The sequence below is a fragment of the Zalophus californianus genome, chromosome 9 (assembly GCF_009762305.2).
Source record: "Zalophus californianus isolate mZalCal1 chromosome 9, mZalCal1.pri.v2, whole genome shotgun sequence".
In the NCBI taxonomy this organism is placed as follows: Eukaryota; Metazoa; Chordata; class Mammalia; order Carnivora; family Otariidae; genus Zalophus; species Zalophus californianus.
In genome coordinates, this window is record NC_045603.1 from 84,251,982 (window position 1) to 84,268,809 (window position 16,828).

Here is a 16,828-nt window from a genome sequence, read left to right on the forward strand (position 1 = left end):
ATGAGCTAATTTTTATCACTTGTGCTCACTCTCTTGATCTCTTTTACACCATAAAACTGTCAATATAATTTTGAAGAAAGTTTCTACCTTAACGGTTTCACAAGGATTTTCAGTTTTCCATTATTACCATTTCTATTTTTCCTCAAATGAATTATGTAGCATTGCAAGTAAACAGCTTCTATTCCAAATTATCCTGAAGGTACTGACAACGTAAATCTTATTGACAGTCTTGTACAATGCATGAATAGATCACACCATTTTCTTATTAAAGTGTCTGTTATGTATTCAGAGGGGCACCTGCAAATTTTCTCTGGTTGCATTTCTTGACACATGATAATTTTTTGCTTGAATCTCAGTAGTAGAATATAATACAGCTCTATTGACCTTCTCAGGTCTTGTAGAAAATTAAGTTGTTTTACAGCACAATCTGGAGATATGATCATTCTTCCAAAAAACATCCAATTCATGCTAATCAATGTACAAATCCACTGCATAATTTTCCTGCCTTTTTGCATACATAATAGCTGTCTGTTTTTATGCCAAATTACGGCTCTCTCTCTGTGTAGATATACAATTGTTAGTGTATTTTAATATATATCTTTTTAAAGTATCAAAATGACAGTTAAATTTAACAAAAATGGGACATGCAAAGCCCATGATTGAGCTGATGTGGAACTGAGAAGTGCCCTAAGCGAGTTTGCCCCGGTGTGGGCAATGACGCTGTCATGAGTACCACACAGCTAGGAGTGATACGGAGAGGCATCAAATGTAAGATGCGGTTTGATTTCAGAAATGTTAAAATGTGAAAAGGTGTATCTTGGAACCAATAAAACACTTCATCCTCCGTTCTCGGGGTGAAAGAAAAGGCAATTTGGAAAGAGGCAGAGGCACAAGTCAGTGCCGCAGCCGTGGAGAATTAACGAGTTCTCATATCCTGCAACTGGTCTTTCTCCTCAGAAGAATACATTAGAGAAATAAGAAAAGGACCGTGAATTAAAGGAGTCAAGAGATCTCATTCCCTTGAAAGCTTGTTCAGTGAATTCCCGGTCATCTGGGCTCCTTCAGACGGCTGGTTTTGCACACTAGGGGGCTCTAACACACAACGTGTCAAATGAAATGCCGGTAGCCGGTTAAAAAAACAAAACAAAACAAAACATGTTTTCTCAACAAATATTTACTGAGCATGAATTGTTAGGCTCAGAGTGAGGAAAATAAAAACGAGTATGGTCTGTACTCAGCCTATAGGAGATTTACAATTTGGTACGGGAAATGAAGCATGTATGAAAGTTAAAATAAAGGGAGGCATGAGACAGTGCCGGAAAACAAAAACAAAGAATTATAAACTGTCAAAAGAGTAGTGAATCCTTCCTTAGATCAGTTTAAATTTCTTTGACTTGGTAAAAAAATGTAAACATCTCCCTGAGGAAGTGGTCATACCCTGTATGGGGTTTGTGGGAAGGGTGAGAGCCGAGGCAGCCGCGCCCGGCAAGTGCCCTCGAGGGGGCGCGCTTGTTCACATCACCAGCACTGGCTTTTCTCCTGTCTTCCTCTCCCTCCTTCCCGGCTCTTCAGAGACATCCCTTCTTTCTTCGTCTTCGAATTGGAAGATTCCAGACTATAATGACCCGGCAGCGACTCTAATATGTAACCTTAATCTCGCGGCCAAAGCAAATTCTGGGACATCTTTTTTCTCTAGAAAATTTTGCTGCTATCAAGACCACTTACTAATATGATTTCATTTTCTAATGTTGCCAGAATTGCAGCAGGATGTTCAGAGCCCTCTGAATTAGGGAGGCGAATTTAGTAGAGCAGGAGAAGAAACAGGGCTGCAGAAATACTGACCTCCAACCTTTGCCATCACACATACACATTTTTGCCCACTTCGTACTCGGGCTTCTTTGCTGCCTCACTTTCTGAACTCCTAGACCACCCAAAGTTACAATCTCGGGGACATTTTGAAGTTTCTTTCGACAGTCTGAGAGGTCTACTCTGTTCTAGGAGGCCAAGGCAAAAAAAATTATTGGCTTTCTCATTTTGGCTTACCCTCTTACTGGAAAAATAGCTATTTGAAGATTTATTTATTCAAAATTTTTAATTTACAAGAACCATCAAACTTAAAAAGTTGTAAAAATTGTGCTCCCATATAACCTTTACTCAGAACCAGCAATCATTAGTATTTTGCCGTATGTGCTTTATTTATCCCTCTAATCGTTATTATTGCTGAAACATTTGATCATAAGTTGCAGATGCCATAATCCTTTACTCTTTTTTTTTAAAGATTTTATTTATTTATTTATTTGAGAGAGAGCGTGAGTGAGAGGGAAAGGGAAAGAGCATCTGAAGCAGACTCCACACTGCACTCAGAGTCCAACCCAGGGCTCAATCCCACAACCCAAGATCATGACCTGAGCCAAAACCAAGAGTCTGATACTTAACCAACTGAGCACCCCCTGCCAGGGTCCTCAATCCTTTACTCTTAATTTCTTCAGTATTCATCTCCTAACAGCAAGGACATTTTCCTACATAATCATAGTACAAAAATAATTTCAGAAATTTAATGTTGATGTAATAGTATAATCCAATCTAAACTCATATTCAAATTTTACCAATTGTCCCAATAATGTCCTTTATTTTATTTTTTTTCCTGTTCTAAGATCCCATCTAGGATCACATTTTGCATTTAATTGTCATTGTCTCTTTAGTCTCTTTCAACCTGGAACTATTCCTCTGCCTTTCTTTATCTTTAACATTGAAATTTTTTAAGAGTTCAGGTCAATTGAATGTCTCTGAATTTGGATTTGTCTGATATATTCTCAGGATTAGATTTGGTTAATAGATTCTTGACAGGAATACTACATATTCTGAGATGTTATATCAATAGGCATAAGATTCCCCTCCTTAGGGATTGAATTATTTTTAATCCTCAAGCAATATGAGTAAGGCAGTTCCCCACTGCCTGCCCAACAGAGTGTGTTGTCAAGCTTTTAAAATTTTAAATCAGTGTGATAGGTGTAAATGGTATCTTAATATCATTCTTAAAAATAATGTTTATTGGGGCGCCTGGGTGGCTCAGTCGTTAAGCGTCTGCCTTCGGCTCAGGTCATGATCCCAGGGTCCTGGTTCGAGCCCCGCATCGGGCTCCCTTCTTGGCGGGAGGCCTGCTTCTCCCTCTCCCACTCCCCCTGCTTGTGTTCCCTCTCTCGCTGTGTCTCTGTCTGTCAAATGAATAAAATCTTTAAAAAAAAAATGTTTATTAAAGTGAATCCATTTTAAATGCACAGTGTGATAAATTTGACAAACAATGTAAGATTTAGACTATGCCTGTGGCTCTAAAAATTTTCTTGTTACCCTTTCCAGTAAATCTCCCCAAATCCTGGCCCCCCGCAATTGCTGATCTGCTTCCTGACACAATATATCAGGTTTTTGTACTCTAGAATTTCATATAAATGGAATCACATAGTGTGTACACATTTGTGTCTGGAAGGAAGAGGGTACTGGTGGTATTCTTATGATAGATTAGACAAAGAAAATGAGATTTATTATTTTTAATATAGTCCCATTTGTATATACAGGCTAGATGGCCTGTGCATACAAATAGGTTATAAATTTAGATTATAAACAAAGCTGAATTCCTCTAATTTTAAATAAAATACACTCTCTGTTCTAAATTTTCTTTTTGGTCTTACTATGCCAACATACTAAGCCCCGCCCAGAAAGAATGATAGAAATATAGTACCTGTGGAAATCCCAAGAGATCATTTTTATAAGCTCTAACCTTATTATAGGTTAACTTTTTATAAACCTCTGTGACAAAGATTCTATATCTTCCAAAAGAGTTACTCTCCATTTTATAGAAAATTTCTTTCTCTTTTGGAAACTATAGTGGAATCAATGGTTAGTTCTTAACTTTTCCCTGTGTGATAGATGTTTCTTCCAAGGCTCATGAGAAACAAAAATTGCATCTATGATGCTGTATTTATTACTGACTTCACTTGCTGTTAGTGCTGCTTTTTGCAGATTTTAAGTCCAAGTGTGAGCGTGGTGCACAAGCATATTCATAACTAAGCTTCTTGGTAATGATAATCAATGCATGTTTGGGGTTCAAAAGGAGAAAAGCAATTAATTTTCAGTACCTCAGAGGAACACCCACAGTGTGGGTATAAAATAGTTTCCAAAACTGAACTTCATCTGCATAAAGTATGTCTCTGAATCAACAGCTAAGTGAGAAAATAAAACCCTGATATTTAAAGTCAGTAATACTTTGGTTCAGTTTGCCTTTTGATTAGACAGATTTGGGGGTTCATCGGAAATGACACACTGAGAGGATATGGGGTGGATGTGTGAGTGGCAGGCAGTGAGGGTGGAGAAAATGATGACGTTTCGCCACCAAGACGATAAACGTACAAAATAAATGACCTTAGCAAGAAAGACACAGACATAATTACATGATATTTCCAATAGATTTTTTTAAGATTTATTTATTTTAGGGGCACCTGGGTGGCTCAGTTGGTTAAGCAGCTGCCTTGGGCTCGGGTCGTGATCTCAGGGTCCTGGAATCGAGCCCCGCATCGGGCTCCCTGCTCAGTGGGGAGTCTGCTTCTCTCTCTGACCCTCCCCCCTCTCGTGCTCTCTCTCTGTCTCTCTCAAAAAAATAAATAAAATATTAAAAAAAGATTTATTTATTTTATTTAAAATTTTTTAAGATTTATTTATTTATTTACTTGAGGGTGGGGCAGGGGGCAGAGGGAGAGAGAGAGAGAATCTTAAAGCAGGCTCCTTGCTGAGCATGGCGCCCGTCCTTGCGGGGCTCAGTCCCACAACGCTGAGATCATGACGTGAGCTGAAACCAAGAGTGGGGTGCTTAACCGACAGAGCCACTCAGGCGCCCAGATATTTCCAATAGTTTCATATTATTAATTGAAAAGTTACGGGGGCAGCTGGGTGGTTCCACTGGTTAAGCATCTGCCTTCGGCTCAGGTCATGATCCTGGGGTCCTGGGATCGAGCCCCGAGCCCTTAGCAGGGAGCCGGCTTCTCCCTCTCCCTCTGCCCCTCCCTCTGCTCGTGCTCTCTCTCTAAAATAAATAAATAAAATATTAAAAAAAAAGAAAGAAAAACTATGAATTGACTTGCTGATTGAAAAGACTTCTAACAATTTATAAAGATAAGTACTTAATCAGATAATTTCAGCAGCAATGTTCAAGACCCACCTTATATTGAACATACACACACACACAGTAAGTAGCAAAGAGTCTCGCAGTAATCTTTGATCCTCAGTTTCTGGGTCCTGAAATATTTTCCTCAATAATTTTAACAGCTTCATTGAGGCATATTTGGTATACAAGCAACTGCACATATTTAAAGTATACAGTTGGCATATGGACACACCTGCAAAGTGATCACCTCAATCAACATAATGAGCCCATCAATCATATCCAAAAGATTCCTTGCCCCCCTTCATAGTTCTCCTTCCTGTCCCTCCCCACCATCTTTGAACCTCAGGCAACGCCTGAACCGTATTCTGTCATCATAGACACATTTATATTGTTCAGAATTTTATATAAATAAAATCACACAGTATATACTCTTTGTTTTCTGGCTTCTTTTATCTCGCAAAACTCTTTTGAGATGCATGCATGTAGTGGCATGTTCACTACATTTTATTGAATAGTATTCTGTCACGTGGATGTACAAATTGTTTATTCATTTACCTGCTGATGGACATGTGTTCTTATTGCCTTCACGTTTTGGCTATTACAAATCAAATTGCTATGAGCTGTGCTTTTCTTAGCGTGGAGAAATTTTTCTCTATCCTCATCTGTCTCTCAAACATAAGAAAACGAAAGATAGCCCGAGAAGCTACGTATTGAAATGATAAATGAAAGGCAACATATTTGCTTAGGGAAGTCAAGATAATTTCTCAATGTTTAATATAAAAAAGAAAGCATATGTCTGTGTCTTAACACTTGGCCCTCTTCACTCTTTTATATCACCTCCCCGGCCTCTGTGGGTGTGACTCTATGCTGTACCATCCCCGACTGAGAACAGACAGACCCCTCACTCTGGACTCCAAGATTCTCCACCGCAGAGACCCAGTCTGATCTTTTAGTCTCACCTTCTGCTGTTGCATTTCTATCTTCAACCTAAGCAGCTGAACTTTTCAGGCACCATCTCTCTCCTGCAGCACCCCCACACCATTTTCAGAAATCACGACCCACCTCCACTTAGTGAAAATCTTCCTACCTTCAAATCCTTTGTTAAAGGCCACTTCTCCTCAGAGCTATTACTAATCTGTTCGGTAACTTCCACACAGCACTGTGTTTCTATCTCACTCTGGACCCTGGATTCTGCTCTAGGTTTTTGTTTCCCACTAGGGATTATGCCTAGGTCTCTGGAAGACCTCAAAAATGCAAATAATATTTTTAGAAATGGAGGAGAGTGAAGAGAATGTATTTATTAGGACAATAAATGGCAGATATAAAATTCTGATATTTAAAGATTTATTACTCAGGACATTTTACTCCCACACGTGTACACTCGCATACACACACACACACACACACACACACTCTTGCACAGATACAACTAGGAGGATATCACATAGTGATTAAGAACAGGGGCTTTCAAGTTAATATTTAACACTGACTGTGGTAGTCTAGCTAAGTGTATTCTTAAGTAAATTACTTAATCCCACTGAGTCTGTTTTTATTACTAAAAAATATGAGTTTAATAGTATTTCTTTAATAGTGTTGTGGGGAGTATTAAATAAAGATAGGTACATAGAACATTTAGCACTAATGCCCGTCATGTAATAAGTACACTATAAATGGAACCCGTTGTGGGGTTGGCACTATGTTTAACATAATATACTTTCCTCTTTTGACCTTCCAAGCACATGAAATTTACTTCAGAACTCCTAGAGATGGGGAAAGGGAATTAGCAATTATACAAAAGAAAAGCAAATAAAAGATCATTTTCCATACTGAAAGTAGAATTACGCATCAAGACATGCTCTTGTAAACCAAATTATCATTTTGAAAGAGGATTTGAATACTTCCTTGAACATTCGCTCCCCTCCCCCTTTTAATTTTCTTAGCACATCAAGGCTAGCCTCTTTAACGTCCTAGCCACGCCTTCAAGGTTAGTTACTCTTCTGGGGGTGGGGACAGTAAGATCAATTGGGACAGTCTGCTCCTTTCTGGCCCCGGGGTATTATGGGAGGGAGGGAGGAGTTCTGGAGTTCTGGATTTGCATGACTTGCTGACGGCAGTTGTTGGCAGTTGTCATTTCTCAGTCACCACTGTCACCCATGCTGAGGCCCTTCTTCCAGCTCCAGCACTGCTCTTGGCTTTCCTTCAGAGAGGAGAAAAGCACTCCTCGGCAGGGGTGCTGGAAGGGGCTTCCTGGGGCGTACAATTTTTTTTTAAAGATTTTATTTATTTATTTGACAGAGAGCGAGAGCGAGAGAGGGACCACAAGCGGGGGTGGGGGGGGTGGGGAGTGGGAGAGGGAGAAGCTGTTCCCTCGCTGAGCAGGGAGCCCCATGCGGGGCTCGATCCCAGGATCCTGGGATCACAACCTGAGCCAAAGGCAGACGCCCAAGGACTGAGCCACCCAGGCGCCCCACAATGAGAGCGTTTTTGGCCACCATTCAGTTCTTGAGCTGCCAAGTCTCACAGGACCATCCGGTGTTGCTTCTAAACACATTTCTTTCTTTCTTGATCAGGCATCCTTTCAGTCCTCTTCTATCTCAAGATGTGTTCGCTCAAAAAGTTTATCTAGCCCTCATTTCCCCACTCCATTTTCTACAATGAAAAAAATTTCTTATTTGAGGATATGAATAATACATGTTCCCAGTAGAAAAAATGCAAGCAATCATCAACATGTGTATAAGCAAGAAACTGATACTTAAAATCCCTCCATCCTGAGATAACCACCATTAAAATTTAATGCTTCTCTTTTCATATATCTCTTTATGCATATAGACATGCATAAGCATCTATTACACATATATGTAATTTTGCCTAGTTTATATCATATCATGCTTGCTATTTTGTCAGGAAGAATCTTCTTGTTCTCTGTTTTTATTGCCTTTTTCTTCCTTTCATTCTTTGCACACTTCTATAACATTCACACGTGATAAATATTCATATCTTTCTCTTGCTCTATTATCATAGGCACACAAATACATAGTGTGCCATACATATATAGAGAGAAATTGAGGCTTTAGGGCTACTGTCTGCTTTATAAAAACAGGATCGTATTGTGTATATTTTCTTTGTATGCTGCTTATACCTTAAATGCATCTTTTTAATGGTAACACAATATTTCATCGATGGCTGTATCCAAATTTATACAAGCATTTCCTTATTGACAGAAGTAAGACATATGGTAGTAAAACATAGTCTCCAACTTATGATGGTTCAACTTATGATTTTTCAACTTTATGATGGTATGAAAGCAAGATGCATCCAATAGAAACCATACTTGGAATATCAAAATTTGGTCTTTTCCTTGGCTAGTACTATGCAGTACAAGACTCTCTCGTGATGCTGGGCGGTGGCAGTGAGTAGCCCCAGGTCAGCCGCGCCATCACAAGGGTGAACAACTGGTACTGACAACCATTCTTTTTTCCTCTTTCAGTACAGTATTCAACAGATTACATGACATGTTCAACACTGTATTATAAAACAGGTTTGTGTTATATGATTTTGCCCAAGTGTAGGCTAATGTAAGTGTTCTGAGCATGTTTAAGGGAGACTAGGCTAAGCTGTGATGTTTCCCAAATTAGGTGTATTAAGTGCATTTTCAAATTCTGATATTTTCAACTTATCATGCATTTATTGGGACATAGTCCCATCATAAATTGAGGAAAATCTATGTACTTATTTTCTATTCGGATCTGTAGTTTGTCTCAAACCTTTTGTCATTTTTTTTAATTTTTAAAAATCAGTTTTTAAATCTTTTTCTTAGAGATGATGTCATAGTGTTTGGAAATATTTTCATAATCTACATTCATTTTTTGATATATGACATCTTTTCCCACTAAATACTTATTTTTTATCCAGTCAAATATGTCTTTTTTTATGTCTTATATTCAAATGTTAAACCTCCTGGATCTGTCTTCTATTTATATTATTTTTACCTTATTTCTTTAATTTTTGCTCCGTGTTTTGTCATTTTTCCTTCAGTAGTTTTTATAGGCTACCTAGTGGGTATTCATCAGTAACCAAGTTTTCCTTTGATTCACTTTCTGAATTTTGAATTCTAAATCTTTCATTTTAAAAGGTCTTTTTTTAAAGGTTTTAGTAGAATCTCCTTAAATGTTCTTATTATTTATTTTCTAAACTTACATTATCACTTATCTCTTCTGGCAATTCTAATTCACTAAATCCTTCCAAATCTGGGTGTTTTGTTCATTATTTTTCTTTCCAGCAGCTGGCTGCAGGATTGTAATTATCAGTCACTTGCTCATGGTTTTACACCCTAAGAGCTCAATTCTGTTAGGTACCCCATGTGGCCCCAAACCTGTCAGTGGTGGGAGATACAGCATGCTCTGCTCCTATGGACCAGAAATGCACCCCCTGACAAATCGTCTACACCTGATCCAGACACCAAGCTAAGGCCTCTCTCCTCCCAAGTGTCCTCACTACAAAGACTAAAAGTCTCAAAGCATCAGAGGGAAAGGGGGAAGAAAAGGAAGAAAGGAAGGAAAGAAGGGAGAAAGGAAGAAAGAAAGACAAAGACAGATGGGAAAAGGAAAGAAAGAGCAGAAAGTTAGGAAGGTTATTTGGTAGATGGCCCCAGCCAACAGTCAGCATCATCTCCTCCTCTTTGTAAGTAGGTCACTTTGGACAACCAGCTCAGTCCTCAGGTTCTTCCAGCCCTAGCTATCATGAGAGACTCTATATGAGAAATGCCCAGTGAAATCATAAAACTATGACAGACAACACATTGTTGTCTTAAGATACTACATTTTAGGAGTGGTTTGTTAGGGGTGCCTGGGTGGCTCAGATGGTTAAGTGCCTGCCTTCGGCTCAGGTCATGATCCCAAGGTTCTGGGATCAAGTCCTGCATCGAGCCCCACATCAAGTCCCACATCGGGCTCCCTGCTCAGCTGGGAGTCTGCTTCACTCTCTGGTCCTCCCCTCCCAGCTTGTGTGCCCTCTAGCTCGCTTGCTCACTCTCTCTCAAATAAATAAATAAAATCTTCTTTTAAAAAAAAAGGAGTGGTGGGCGCCTGGGTGGCTCAGTCGTTAAGCATCTGCCTTCCGCTCGGGTCATGATCCCAGGGTCCTGGGATCGAGCCCCTCATCAGGCTTCCTGCTCCTTGGGAAACCTGCTTCTCCCTCTCCCACTCCCCCTGCTTGGGTTCCCTCTCTCGCTGTGTCTCTCTCTGTCAAATAAATAAATAAAATCTTTAAGAAAAAAAAGGAGTGGTTTGTTATTCAGCAAATAGATAATAAAATGGAAATTGGTCCTTGGATGTGAGGTGTTTTTGTAACAAAAACCTAAAACATGTAACATTGACTTAGGGACTAGACAGTGAGAGAAGCTTGATAGGCTATCAGGAAACTGTTAACAAATTCTTGGCTAAGTGACTAAGATAATGAGTAAGTGATTATTGGAGGCTAATTGAAAGAGGATGTGAATCACATATGGAAGAACAATTAGCAACACTATTGCCTGAGTAAGTATGGAAAATAGGAAGAGTACTTAACAAACATGTGGCTTTGTGAAGGAGACTATCAGGCAGAATGCTGAAAGTGATAACTGGTATCTTCTATTGCCTGTAATAAAAATAGGAGGGGAGGGGCGCCTGGGTGGCTCAGTTGGTTAAGCGACTGCCTTCGGCTCAGGTCATGATCCTGGAGTCCCGGGATCAAGTCCCGCATCGGGCTCCCTGCTCAGCAGGGAGTCTGCTTCTCCCTCTGACCCTCTTCCCTCTCGTGCTCCCTATCTCTCATTCTCTCTCTCTCAAATAAATAAATAAAATCTTTAAAAAAAAATAGGAGGGGAGTTGAACTAAAGAAGAAACTATTCAGGTTTTAATTAGAATCTAATGGAAATAGAGGGGGTCGTGACAGTCTTTCCAGCTAGCAAAACGGTCTCAAAGTAAGGAATGACCCCAGAACAAAGATCATATCCATAGCACTACCAGCAAAATAGGTTCTCAAGGTAAAAATGAAGTTAAGGCTGTGGTCATAAGATCCTTTTATGACACCTCAGAAAGATTAAAACGTGTGTGTTTTAATCTTTAACAGACTTCATAGGTAGATGACAGGCTTTTAAGAATCTTAAGGGCTTAATTGAATTTAAATAAAATAAGATTTAAGAAAAAGAATCTTAAGGGAAAGAAAGAAAGAAAATCTAAAGGGCACATGTTTCAAACCTTACCTGCTAGACACAAAGATTTCCAAGAACCCTAAAGACATCATCTCCAAACATCCCCATGCTCATCCTAAAAGAGAATGCAGCCTATCCTAGAGATATTTATGGATGTGGCTTTTGTCTCATGGAGGAAGCACCAACAATAATCACAGAAAACCTACATACTGTTTTTTAAGCAAATGAACAAACACAGCCCCCTATGTGGACTTAAAGGGACGGAGGCAGTTTGACAGGAAAAGAGCCATAGGCCCCCAAACTTCTACAGGCATGAGTGAGTCTGAGAAATCAGCTCAGCTGTTGAAGTGTTATTTCTTATGGAGAGGGAAGATGGCTCGGAACCAAGAGCCTAGATCACAGAGCCTAGAGCCTTCGAGACTCACTTATAGGAAGGAGGACTGGACTTAATAAAATTTTTATAGTCCTCCGACAGTTATGTGCTTCCTGTCCTTTGCCTTTTTAAGTGAACCCGTCTCATACCCTTGTTACTGTCTCAACCTGTTGTATGGTGGTTGTGTAGAAGATAACTGGTCTCTTTAATTCACGAGTCTAAAGTTTGAGAGAATCGTACTCTAGAAGTTACGCTCAAAGAGCTTCAGCAAAGGGAATGGCCCCAAAAAGTCACATTGATATCTGGACCTGATTTAGGTAATGGGATCATAGACTGGAAGCCTGACCCGGACCAGTAACAGAGTGGGACCTTGGAGGCCTTGCGAAGGTTGCGAGAGCGTTTTGCTGCCAGGAGGGAAATGAAACATTGGAAGTCAGAGAACCCGGTAAGAGCTAGTTGCCACCAATGGCCCCGGTGAACTACACTTCCCAGTGTTCATCCCTGTGCCGTCCTCTCCCACAGTGAGTCTGGGCTGACCCTGTAATCACTGGCGGAATGTTGCTGAAGTGGTATCACACGACTAGGTCGTAAGAAACCTTGCAGTTTCTGCTTTGGTCTCTTGGAACACTCCCTCTGGGAGTGCGCCCTTTCAAAATCTAGCCGCCATGCTGGAAAAAGCCCAAGGCAGATGGGAAAGCCACGCATAAGCACTCTTATAGAGAGCCCCATCTAAACTCACAGTAAACAGCCAGAATCGACTGCCCGCCATGTGATCAAGCTGTCTTCTATTTCAAGTCCAGTCAAATCTTCCGAAAAATCCAGTACTTACTACAATTTGACAGCAACTGCCTGAGTGGGTTTTTTTTTTTTTTTAAAGATTTTATTTATTTATTTGAGAGAGAGCGAGTGAGAGAGAGAGCACGAGTAGGGGGCAGGGGAGAGAGGGGAGGAGCGGAGGGAGGGGGACAAGCAGACTCCCCACCGAGCAGGAAGACCCACACGGGGCTTGATCTCAGGACCCTGGGATCATGACCAGAGCCCAAAGCAGATGTTTAACCCACTGAGCCACCCAGGTGCCCCCTGCCTGAGAGGTTTGAAGCAAGAACAATTAAATTGAACACAGTCAATCCACAGGATTGCGAAAGATAACAAATCAGTTGCTTTGAAGTCATTACATTTTATGGTGGTTTGTAATCAGCAACAAACAGATAAAATACTGTCAAACACCTTTCCAATATGACTATAACCAATTTATACTGCTACCAGTGAAGTATGACAATATCACATGTAAGCAAAGATATGAATCAGCTATACTTCTTATTAATTTTGCTGGTCAGAGATTCTGGTGAATATACCTGTGAATCTATCATAAAAGTAAATGAGGGCTATAAAAAAAAAAAGTCAAATGGCTTAGGAAAATGATGAAGCCATGCTTTATGATCCTTTGTTTTTAACACTTCCGCGCAGTATTCTAAAGCATACTGGCAACCTGGTTTACTTAAACTGCCTCAGTTTACTCATCTGTAAAGTAAAAGTAATCCTAGATTCCTGCAGTGCTGCAATGAGCATTAGAAACCTGACAGGGAATTTAGTAGATGCATAATATAGCTTCTCAAGCTTTTCAAGGCATCTATGAGAGAAAAAGTCTAGATTCTTCCTCTTTTCTTGATTTTCCTGCAGAAAATCCACCAGAGGTCGGTAAAAGATGGGGGGTGGGCTGGGCTAGCGATTGGAGATGGTGGCAGGGCCAGTATCAGACAGAGGAATGAAGTCACCTTGCCCCACTATTCCTTAATCCTTCCTCACCCATGTGTCTCCTCACAACCCCAGAATAAGCAAACATAAAAAAAAAAAAAAAAAGACTGTCTAGAAAAGTCACTCCTTCAGAAATCAGACAGGTAAAGCCCAGCAGGGCCACCGAGAGGAGGGAATGGTGAGGACTGAAGCAAACAGGAATGGACAAGCCAGTGTGGTTCAAATGTAATTTTTTGAAGGGCAAAATAAACACAAAATATGCAACCCGAATCCAGCCTGTGGGATTGCTGCTTCTGTGACTTTACTCACTCCTTCTTCCACTGTGTCTAACTGACCACTCATTCCTAGAGATTCTACCTTGGAGGCACTGTCAGCTCTGCTCTTTTCTTCTCATCCCCATTTGCCTCTGCTTGAGTGTCTGTCTTCAGTCTGCATTAACTGCAACCCGCCTCCATACTGCTAGCAGGTGGGTCTCTTTAGGATGTAATCTGAGCTCCTCACTTGATGCTTCAGATCTTTGGAGGCTCCCATAGCTCTCAGACAATGGTCAGACTTCTTGGTTTAGTGCAAAGGCCTTCCAAGATACAGCCCATTTCTTTACCTTACCTTTTCAGCCTTTCCCTGGGCCTGTGTTATACCTACATTCAACAGTGTAGACTTGGCCCGTTTTTTTTTTGTTTGTTTGTTTTGTTTTTTTAAAGATTTTATTTATTTATTTAAGAGAGAATGTGAGAGAGAGAGAGAGAGAGAGAGAGAGAGAGAGAGCAGGAGAGGGGGGAAGGTCAGAGGGAGAAGCAGACTTCCGGCTGAGCAGGGAGCCCGATGCGGGACTCGATCCCGGGAGTCTGGGATCATGATCTGAGCCGAAGGCAGACGCCTAAGGACTGAGCCACCCAGGCGCCCTAGACTTGGCCTGTTTTTTCATGGGGTTGTTTTATTATTGAGTTGTAAATGTTCTCAGCATTTGAGCCCTCTGGACTCAAATCCCTTACCAGATATATGACTTGCAAATATTTTCTTGAATAAATGAATCTTCATTTGCTTCCTGATTTTGAATCATTTCTAGACATTTTAAATGTTTATTTTTTTTAAAGATTTTATTTATCAATTTATTTTAGAGAGTGAGTGTGCCCATGTGCGCATATGAGTGGGGGGAGGGGTAGAGGGGGAGGGAGAAGAAGAGAGAATCTGAAGCAGACTCCGTAGTGAGCCCAGAGCCCGTGGCAGAGCTTAACATGACAGTGAGATCATGACCTGAGCTGAAACCAAGACTTGGACACTTAACCACTGAGTCACCCAGGCGCCCCTAAATGTTTATTTTATTTTTAAAATAATTGTCACTATTTATGGCTGTTTCATCAGGGAGTGGGTCCACAGAGTTTCTCATGCCAACATTGTGGGATTGGATCTTCCCATAATGCTAATTTTAATTTTAATTTCCTCAACAACTAATGATGTTGGACACTTTTCCAAAGGCTTATTCAGGCGTATGCTCTTTTGTTGTTGTTGTTGAGTTGTTTGATTTTTATGTTATTGATTACTAGGAGTTCTTTAAAGAGTCTGTAAATGAGTATAATGTTGAATATATGTAATTACAGTATTTTCTTCCAGTCTGTGGCTTGCCTTTTACTTTTTTTTTTTCCCCTAAAGATTATTTATTTATTTGACAGAGAGAGAGAGAGAGAGTGAGAGTGGGAACACAAACAGGGGGAGTGGGAGAGGGAGAAGCAGGCTTCCTGCGGAGCAGGGAGCCCGATGTGGGGCTCAATCCCAGGACCCTGGGATCATGACCTGAGCTGAAGGCAGACGCTTAACGACTGAGCCACCCAGGCACCCCTGCCCTTTACTTTCTTAATGGTGTCTTTTAATTGACAGAGGCTCTTAATTTAATCAAGCCCAACTATAATCTTTTTCTTTAATGGTTAGTGCTTTTGTATATCATATTTAAGAACTATTTACCTGCCAAAAGGTCATGAAAATATTCTTCTATGTTTTCTTCTAGAAACTTTTTTTTTTCAATTTAATTCTATGGCCCATCTTGAATTTTTCTTTGCATATGATGTAAGGTAAGATTTTTTTTTCTCTCCCATATGGATCCAATTGAACAAAGCAACATTCATTAAAAGGACCATCTTTTTCTTACTGAATTATACCTTTGTCATGAATTAAGTGACCATTTATGTGTGGGTATTTTTCTGTCCTCTTTATTCTGCTCCATTGATCTAGATATGTATCCTTGAGCTCAGACCACTCTGTTTTAATTAGTGTTGCTTTATGATAAAGCTTAAAATTTGATAATCTAAGTCTTACAAGTTTGTTCTATAAGATTTCATTTGCTATTTTTTTATTATGTTATGTTAATCACCATTCAATGCATCATTAGTTTTTGATGTAGTGTTCCATGATTCATTGTTTGCGTATAACACCCAGGGCTCCATGCAGAACGTGCCCTCTTTAATACCCATCACCAGGCTAACCCATCCCCCCACCCCCCTCCCGTCTAAAACCCTCAGTTTGTTTTTCAGAGTCCATCGTCTCTCATGGTTCTTCTCCCCCTCTGATTCCCCCCCTTCATTCTTCCCCTCCTGCTATCTTCTTCTTCTTCTTCTTCTTTTTTTAACATATAATGTATTATTTGTTTCAGAGGTACAGATCTGTGATTCAACAGTCTTGCACAATTCACAGCGCTCACCATAGCACATACCCTCCCCAATGTCTATCACCCAGCCACCCCATCCCTCCCACCCCCCACCACTCCAGCAACCCTCAGTTTGTTTGCTGAGATTAAGAATTCCTCATATCAGTGAGGTCATGTGATACATGTCTTTCTCTGATTGACTTATTTCACTCAGCATAACACCCTCCAGTTCCATCCATGTCGTTGCAAATGGCAAGATTTCGTTCCTTTTGATGGCTATCAGCTGCCTTTTTTGTATGACAAAATGAGAAGGTGCCTGAGAGGAACTAATTCTGAGGAAAGAGAGCATTAAGAACTCAACACTAGTGCAATAACAATGCCCATAATCAGAGTTGCTGGGAGTGAGGGTAGAGAAAGTAGAAGGTAAATGTAATTTACCTTTCTCTGATTGACTTTCTCTGATTGACTTATTTTGCTCAGCATAACACCCTCTAGTTCCATCCACGTTGTTGCAAATGGCAAGATTTTTCATTCCTTTTGATGGCTGCATAATATTCCATTGTGTGTGTGTGTGTGTGTGTGTGTGTGTGTGTGTGTGTGTGTGTGTGTATAAATATATCACATCTTCTTTATCCATTCACCTGTAAGTGGACATCTGGGCTCTTTCCATAGTTTGGCTATTGTGGACATTGTTGCTATAAACATTGGGGTGCAGGT